The following is a 10,108-nucleotide window of genomic DNA, read 5'->3' as shown; positions in this document are numbered from 1 at the left end:
ACACACACACACACACACACACACACACACATATATATATATTATATATATATATGCTTAAGTATACTTATTTAAAAAAGAAATTAATGTGAGCAATAATACAAAATATAGGAAGGAGAAATCAGAATTATTTTGTTATAAATTACACTACCTGTGAAGTGATATGGTCTTATTTGAAAGTGGACTTACATTAATTGTAACTGTGTATTGCAAACTCTAGGACAAGTACAAAAAAAGAGTAAACAAGAAAAGTATAAATGATATGCTAAGAAATGAGAGAAAATGAAATTATGTATAATGTTTAATTAAAACCACAAAAGGCAGAAAAAGTGAAAAATAAAAATAGGAACAAAGGACAACAAATAGGAAATAGTAATGGATATTATAGATATTAATCCAGCTATATCAATAATCACTTTGAATGTTAACAATCACAATGCATGAATTAAAAGACAGAGTTAGAATGGATCAAAAAACAAGACTCAACTATGTGGTATCTATAAGAAATCTACTTTAAATATAAAGACACGTATAGATCAAAAGTAAATAGAAACTAATCAAAAATAGATTCATAATTATAGAGGACAATCTGGTGACAGCTAGAGAGGAGTGGGTTGGGGGGCTAGGAAAAAAGAGGGAAGGGTTAAAGAAGTACAAATTAGTAGTAGATAGATGATCACAGGGATGGAGAGCACAGCATAAGGAATGTAGTTAGCATTAATGTAATGACTAGGTGGAGAGCCAGAGAAGAGAAAGAGCAATCAGAGGATTACATTTATATAAACTATATAAATTTCTAACCACTGTACTGTATACTTGAAACTAATAATAAAATAAAAATTTTTTAAAAGTAAATGGATAGAGAAAAATACATCATACTAACACTAATCAAAAGTAAGTAGAGCAGAAATATTAATTTCAGATAGAATAGGCCTCAAAGCAAGATAAGTTATCAGGGATAAAGAAGAAAATTATATAATGATAAAGGTGTCATTTCTCCCAGAAGGCACGTGAATCCTTAACATTTACAAGCCAAACAATAGATCATCAAATTACATGAGGCAAAAACCAATAGAACTGCAAGGAGAAATAAATGCATCCACTATCATTGTTAGAGACTTAAACCACCTTCTCTCAGAAAAGTGTATATACAACAGACAGAAAATAACATAAAACAACCATAAATAATTTAAAAGAATAGAAATCATACAATTCTGCTCTCAGAAAATGTGAAATAAAATTAATAACAGAAAGCTAACTGGAAAATCCCAAAATATTTAGAAATTAAATAACACTCTTTAAATAAAATGGGTCAAAAAAGAAATCACGAGAGAAATTTAAAAATATTTTGAACTAAATGAAAATGAAAACACAATTTGTCAAAATTTGTGGGATGCAAATAAAGCATTGTTTAGAGGGAAATGTATAGAATTAAATGAATATATTAGAAAAGAAGAAAACTCTAATAACAGTAATATAAGTTTTCATCTTTGGAAACTAGAAAACGAATAGCAAGTCAAATCCAAAGTAAGCAGAAGAAAAAATTTAAAATAAATTGAATTAATAACTTTTCAAAACAGAAAACACCATGCCCAGATTGGTTTACTGGTGTATTCTACCAAACATTTGAGAAAGAAATTACGTATGTAAATTCTCTGCAATCTCTTTCAGAGGATAAATACAGAGGGAATATACTTTTTTAACTTATTTCACAAAACCAGTATCACCCAGATACCAACATCAGGCACACATATTACAAGAAAAGAAAACTACAGACCAATATCTCCCATGAAGACAGATGCAAAAATTGTCAACGAAATATTAGCCACAATATATAAAAAAATTATACACCACTACCAAGGGGAAATTTGGGGGAGAAACTTATCAAATTTGACCAGTTTGCCCCATGAGCTGGACATAGATTATTGGAGGTTTTTTTTTCATACCATGTGTTTTGGAACGTGTACTCTATTGGCCTCCCCCGCTCTTAGAAGCTTCCCCAAGGACATAGAAATGTGGTGGTAAGACCATTTGGATTAGGTACATCAGGAGTCCCCAATCTCGGGCTGCGAACAGGTACTAGTCTGTGGCCTGTTAGGAACCGGGCTGCACAACAGGAGGTGAACAATGGGCCAGCGAACAAAGCTTCATCTGTATTTGCAGCCTCTCCCCAGTGCTAGCATCACCACTTCAGCTTCTCAGAACATCAGGCATTAGAAACTCATAGGAGCACCAGTCCCTAGAGCCAAAAGTGTTGGGGGCTGCTGGGGCACAAGACTGAACCCAGTTAAGGCCCTTATATAAATTTTTAAGATTCTGGTGGGCGAGCAAAGATCTACTCATCTTGTGGCTGCCCAGACAAGCCTCCTAAGTGAGTTCTCTTGCTTATTAAACCTGCCACATACCAATTTATAGTCGTCTGCCTTTTCCTTCGGTCTCTCCCTGCCTTCTTGTGGGGATCAGTTTCAGATTACATCTAAGAAGCTTCCAAGAAAGTTTTGACCCAACAATTGGTAGGCCAGCCTGGAGATCAAAGAAATGGGCCTTGCAAAAGAGGCATCATCAGTAGAAACCCAACACTGGCCATGAGCTCTATGTGGGGAGAGATGACCTGTATGTTAGATCCTTGTGGACCACTGTGTGAGTATGTAGTTGTGCTAAAAACTGCATACTTTCATGTACTTGTTTGAGGAACTAAGCATAGCACACTGTGGCAAATAAGTGAAAAAAAGGGTTGCTACAGTGGGCTGGCCTTTACTGTGGGCAGTTAGGCTGGACACTGATGTCCAATTAGAGACTAAAACTCAAGTTAGAAAGTTTAAAAAAGAGCTAAGATTAAAGAATACATGGCTGTCCACCACTCCGCTAGTTTTGGAGCTGGCAGATAAGGTGAAAGCTGCTAAGGATTAAGGTCCAAGCACTTGTGACAAAGACTGATTGGGACCCTGAGAGTTAAAATCTCTGGAAAAGTGAGGAGAGAAAATTGAGAATATTATGGTAATTGACAATAAAACAGAGTGTCCCACAAAGCAGTTGCTACTTAAAGGAAAAATTTAAATAGTAATTACCCCCAAAAGCTTAGGAGAAAACTTAATGGTCTTTCTCTGTCCTTTGAAGTAGTAAATTTTATGTCTGAATTGTAGAACAATTCAAACAACAAATTCAGAGAACAACAATAACAAAAAGATTTTTTAAATGCAAACTGCTGTGGAATTTTCTATGTCAAAACCGATTTTTAAAAGAGCTAAGGTTACTATATTTAGCTTTATCATATTTATAGTATTATAATACTATAAATACTATAAATATAGTATTATAATACTATAAATATGATAAAGCTAAACCTTAGCTCTTTTTATTTATAATACTATAAATATGATAAAGCTAAAAGAAAATAACTGTATATCAACAGTAGGATGCATGTTTTCATTTAAAAAATAAGACATAGATACATTTTTGTTGAAAAAAATAACATGTTCTTTAGATGAGAAAAAAATAAAGGACATATTATTTTAATAAAGAAAAAAAATAATTATTCATCCTAAAATAAAGTGATTCTTTCAAAAGAAAAAAGAAAAATGTAAGACAAAAGTTGAACTGTATATAAAAGTTTCAGAAGGTTTATGAAAGTTGCAAAAGATTTATGAAAGTTGCAGGAGATATGTAAAAAAAGTGATCTTAAAAAGGAATTTTTATGTGATCAAGCTGATTAACACGAAATGGTTAACTAAGCCACTTGCATCATTTGTGTGTGCGTGTGTAAACTCTCAACAGATCTTTAACTATGGCCATTTTTAAGTCTTTCGTCATGTTCAGATAGTTATTGTTTTACTTTGATGCTTTTGCAGAAGTGTTCCTGCCGAGGTGCTCTATCTTTAAGGAGATTTATGGAAAACCCCTGACAAGCACAGGTTTCTGGAAAAAAAGATCAATTTGCTTTTATGTGAGAGTGACAATAATGAAGCTTTCAAGTGATTCCCAAGGCTAAATGCCCAACTCCACAATACGTCATGGGCTACTAATCTATAAATTGTCCCTGTTCTTCATCCCCACATCAATAAAAGGGACCCATTACATTGATGATATAATGTGAACATGCGAAGACTTTCCTCTGCTTCAAGGCAATCTACAGACTTTGCTGGAACATCTGTGAAGAAAAAGATAGGCAGTGACCCCCCGCCCAAAAAAAAAAATTCAAAGTCCAATCACCATCATAAGCTTTTTGGGAGTCATTTGATTGGGTAAGATGAATGTTGTCCCCGAATCTGTACTTGATAAGACATAAACCAATCCAATCCAAAGAATGTAAAAGAGATACAAGCCTTTGTAGAAATTTTGAGGTTTTGGAGGACTTCTATTCCCCATCTGGTATATTGCCTCCACCCTTATGCCACCTGATAAAGAAAGAATACAAATAGGACGGGGGACAGAGCAGCAAGCCACCTTTGGAAAGGCGAAAACAGTAGTAAAGCAGATTAAATCTCTTGGGCTCTCCCAAGCAGGGCTACCATTTGAGTTAGATGTGTCTGACTCCAAAAGGCATGGGTCAGGTACTGTGGCAGAGACAACAGAAGGGGAGAGTCTCCCTAGGATTTTGGTCCCAGTTCTGGAAGCGGGCAAAAACTATATACCCCATAGAACAATGGCTACTATCAGCGTACACAACGCCCCTTCAGGTAGAGCCTCTAAGGAAAGAATGAACCACAGTTTGGCTGGCGAGACTGCTCATAATCCCTGACCATTAACTCCTGGCACTGACAGCTGGGCTGTTCTAAAGAAGTTAACCCCATGGCTTGGACAATGATAAGCTAAGGGATGTATAATTCATGAGTTGGCCCTTGTGGGGTCAGGATATGTAAAAACATTTGGGTTCAGCAGCAAGGGCTTAAGGCGATCCTCACTATCTTCCACATTCCAGCTCAAAGGTACTGACACTCCCCAGCAATTAAGAAGCTAATATTGTAGCTCAGGTATAAACCCTAGCAACTGATCTTGTAGTAGATACAGCAAATTGAATGTATACAAAAATGGCCACTGCAGTACCCGGATGGGATAACATATTGACAAGAATGCCAATTACCCTTGAAATACAATAACTTGGTTAATGCAGTCACAGCATGTCCTGTGTGTTTTAAACAATGCCCAAAGCAACTACCAAAGGAGTCTGGGGCCATTCATTAGAGTTCTCAACTGATGAGAGATTGGAAAATTGACTATACTGACTCCTTCCATGTAACTGAGGCTTCTAACTATGCCTCGGTTTATGTGGACATTCCATCTGGCGTAAACCAAGCTTTCCCCTGTCACTGTGCAAACCAGACTGCCACCATTAGGGGATTAGAGAAGCTGAGTACCGTGTGAAGATATCCTTGTGGAATAGCCAGTGATTGAGGTCACATTCTAAACATCATGATTGGTGAAAGAACATGACATTAAATCGAGGTTCCATCTCCTCTATAACCTGCAAATAGCAGAGTTGGTTAAAAAAAAAAGAAAGAAAAAGAAAAGAAATTTTAAAGATCCAAATTAATTTAATAACAAGTAAAATCACCTTGGTTGGGTGGACTAAAGTACTGTCCCAGCCTTTAAAACATTTGAATGATTAATCAGAAAGGCTTATTGCCCCATATGCCAGACGAGGGACTCCTGTAAAGGTATGGAAATCTCGAAAAACAGTCGTTGCCCTGACTCTCACCAGGGATCAACACACTATACTGCTGAGAGCACTAACCACATCATGCATGGGAAAGAATTATCTACTAGAATTTATAATGGGATGTCCCACAGGGATACATGAGTTACTTTGCACTCCTGGATGAAAGGAGACTCTGCGGTCTCCACTAGGATCCTGTCATCCTGTTACAATCTGTATCTGTTGATATACATTATACCTGGAATGGAACACATACCATTGAAAGAGAAACAAAGGTGTGAGTTCTGGCCCAGCATATCCCACCCTTGACTCATATCCTCATGCTTGACAATGATGCCTTCCCCAGGCGACATGTATGGTAAGCACAACCAGGTCAAGTTCCTAAAGCTGACAATATCCCTTTCTTCAAGACCAGGTGGGCACATCCTATTTCTCACTGATATGACCGTTTGGCTTCCGTCTTTATTCCCACCATTGTCCTGGAGGACATTGTATCACACATAGAAGCTATTACTAAATTCAATTAGGAGGTCTTGAATGAAAGCCAACAAAGCCTGTCTAACAGGATGGCTTTGGACACTATTACTATCTCACAAAGAGGCATCTACAGCATTATTAAAGCAGAGTGTTGTGTGTTTATACCTAATGAGTCTGCTAATGAGTCATCATTATTAAATCACATGAGGACACAAGTGAACACCTGAGTGATCAGAACCCCAGTTTGAGAGACTTAATAAATCAATGGTTCAAATCCTGGGGCTCTTGGTGAAAAAGTTGTCATTAACCTGTGTTTTATGTTGCATGTGCCTGTATTGTTGCTATGGCATCTGCCTCCAATGCAGCAGATAGCTGCCAAATGAGCCACCTCCATGCCAGTGAAATCCTTTGCTGACTGCTCAGGGCACATTACAAAAGAGATGGCTTATGAGATTGGAACAGTCAGCCATGAGGGATAAAATGTTGGTGACTATAATCAAGAAGATGTGACCACCAGTTTAACCCATGAGATGGACATGGACAATTGGAGGCTACTCACTCCTTCCCCTGCACTTTTGAAATGTGCACTCCACTTGCCTTCCCTCTTCTCAGAAGGTATTCTAAGGATAAAGCCTTGAGATAGAAATATGGTGATGAGACCATCTGAACTGGGTACATGAATAACCCCAGTTAAGGCCCCTGAGTACATGACTGAATCCAGTTACAGCCTCTGTATAAACTTTTTTTAAAAAAATTAATTTTTAAACTTTTTTAACTGGGTTTAAAAGTTTTAGGGTAGGTGCAGAAATCTACTTGTCTTGTGGCCACCCAACATAAACTTTTAAGTTCTCTTGCTTTCTAAGCCTGCCACCTACCAATCTGGAGTGGTCTGCATTTTGCTTCAAGGCTCTCCTGCCCTCCAGATAGGGCTTGTTTTTAGATTGCACCGAGAAGCGTGCACAATATCTTCCACAACTCAGCTACACAGTTTTATGTTTAATTTGATCGGTGTACATATTAACAGTTCATATGGTTAATATTTAATCATTTAGGATAATGACAATAAAGGTGGCTTAGTTGTGGATGAAGTAAACTTGTAAAGAGATTATAAATGCTGTAAGTTTTGAAAATATTAAGATCAAAATAGAAGATATTGAAGTTCATGTTGAATAGTCTTCGAACCTCTCTGGTGTCTAATAGTTTATGTATCAGGATAACAACAGAGATAGTTGGACTATGAAAACATATCCACGAGTCTACACCCTCCAGGAGGCAATGAATTATGCCTTCCCACTGTATTTCTAAAACATAGCAGTGTTTGTATGATATTGGAACCTGAACTAATATGTTATTGTAAATGATATGAAACTGTATATTTTTCAAAGGTTTTTTTAAAACTTTGGGGAATATTATTTTGTTAATATGTTAAAGGAATAAAAAAGCTGGGAAAAAAAAATCTAAAGTCCAGGGAAGTTTTTACCCAACAGATTTATCATAGGTATGCAAGCCTGGTTTCAAACTACAAAAATCAATTCACATGCAAAATAACTGAATCTAGATAGACATTATATTATTCACACACAAAAATAATAATAATTCAAAATGTATCACAGACCTAAATGTAAAACACAATACTATAAAACTCTGAGAAAATAACATAGGAGAAAACTTAGATGACCTTTTGTATCATGGTGACTTTTTAAATACCAATGCATGAAAGAAATAATTAATAAGCCAGACTTCACTGAAATTAAAAACTTCTACTCTGTGAAAGACCATATTAAGAGAATGAGAAGACAAGCTATGCTGAGAAAAAATATTTGCAAAAGACACATCTAATAAAGGACTATTATCAAAAATGCAATGATCTCTTAAAACACAACAATAAAAAAAATAAACCACTCATTTAAAAATGGGTTAAAAACCTTAACAGACACCTCATGAAAGATATACAGATGGCAAATAAGCATATTAAAAGATGTTCCACATCAGAAAAATGTAAGTTAAAACAACAATGATATACAACTACACATCTCTTAGTGTGGTCAAAATCTAAAACACTGACAGCACCAAATACTGATGAGGATGCGAAACGACAGGAACTCTCATTCATTGCTGATAGAATGAAAAATGGCACAACCGTTATGGAAGAAGGTTTAACATATGATCCAATAATCACACTCTGTTATTTACCCAAAGGAGTTGAAAATTTATGTCCACACCAAAACCTGTTTATAGTAGCATTGTTTCATAATTGCCAAAATTTGGAAGCAACCGAAGATGTTCTTTAGTAGGTGAATTGGTAAAGAAACTCTGGTGCATCCAGAAATGGAATAGTATTCAGTACTAAAAATAAATGAGCTGTCAAGCCATGAAAAGATATGGAAGAAATTTAAATGCATATGACTAAGTAAAAGAGGCTAGTTTGAAAAAGCTACATACTGTATGATTCTAAATATAGACATTCTGGAAAAGACAAAACTGTGGAGAGAGGAAAATATTCAGAGGTTGTCAGAAGTTGCAGGTGAGAGGAATAGATAGAAAGAGCTCAGAGGATTTTGAGGACCGTGAAAATATTCTATATGACACTATAATAATGGATATATATCTTTCTCAGATTTGTCCGAACCCATAGAGTGAGTCATAATGTAAACTATGAACTTTGAGTGACATGTCAATGTAGGTTCATCAATTGTAACAAATGTACCACTCCCATAGAGAATGCTAATAATGGTGGAGGCTACACATGTGTAGGAGTAAAAGATATATAGACAATCTCTGTGACACCCCCTCAATTTTGCTGTGAATTTAAAAAATAGTCTTGGCAATAAACAAAAAAGTAAATAAATAAATATAAATTACCAAACAGAAATCACATGCAATAAAGTTTTGATAATACCAAATGTTGAGGATGTGAAGTAATTATGTCTTTTTTAATGATGGTGAGAATGTGATTGAAAATAACTTTGCAATGATTTGTCAATATTGAGTAAAAGTGAAACTATATACACCCCGTAGACCCTCAATTCCACTCCTAGATATTAACTAGAAATATGTGATATGTGTTCTAGAATATATACACAATATTGTTGATAGCAGCATTGTTCATAATATTCCCAAACTAGAAGCCTTGAAAATCCATCAAAAGTAGAAAAAATAAATACAAAATTTATTTTATAGAGCAATAAAAATGAACATCTACAAATTTCTACATGAGGTGAGGAAATCTTAGAAAATGTTGAGTTAAAGAAATTGGCATAAAACAATATGGATAGTGTTTGACTTATACAAATTTTGTAATAAGTTAAATTGTAAAGCTAGAGACACATACCTATTTTGTATAACTATAAAGCAAAGAAATAATCACCATAAGAACCAAGATGTGGTTACTCAAGGTATAGGAAAGAGATTTTGATTCAAAAGTCAGTCAATCACTATGAGAGATCTGGTAAAACTATGATATTTACATAGGCATTTATACTGCAATATAGCAATGTCATCTCAAGTAGTTTGTGTGTGTGTGAGTTAGATATTTTTGCATAGTATATTGTCTTCCACAATAAAAATGTTGAGATAAAGTTAAATCAAATATTTTCCCTACTGAAAACTTTTAATAACTTTGAGTTTCACTTATAGTTAAGCCTAAAGTACTTATAACAATGTAGAAAGATTTAGCTTATCTGGCAGCATTATCTATCTCATCTCCTACTTAGTCACTCTTGTTCATTCAGCTGTTCACATATTGACCTCCTTGCTGTTCATTGAACACCTCATTCCAATTTAGGGCTTTTTAATTTTAATTTAAATTGCTCGTTCTTCTGCCTGGGACATTATTTCTAAAGATATTCTCATGGATTCTCCCTCACTTCCTCTAGGTCTTTGCTGAATCTTCACTTTCTTAAGAAAAAACCTATTTTAAAGTATAAAGTACCATTTATCCTGATCCCCGTTGTTGAAACTTGACACTCCCTCTCCTAT

Source organism: Pteropus medius, unplaced genomic scaffold (assembly GCF_902729225.1).
Source record: "Pteropus medius unplaced genomic scaffold, Ma_sr-lr_union100, whole genome shotgun sequence".
In the NCBI taxonomy this organism is placed as follows: Eukaryota; Metazoa; Chordata; class Mammalia; order Chiroptera; family Pteropodidae; genus Pteropus; species Pteropus medius.
This window is presented reverse-complemented; position numbering follows the sequence as displayed.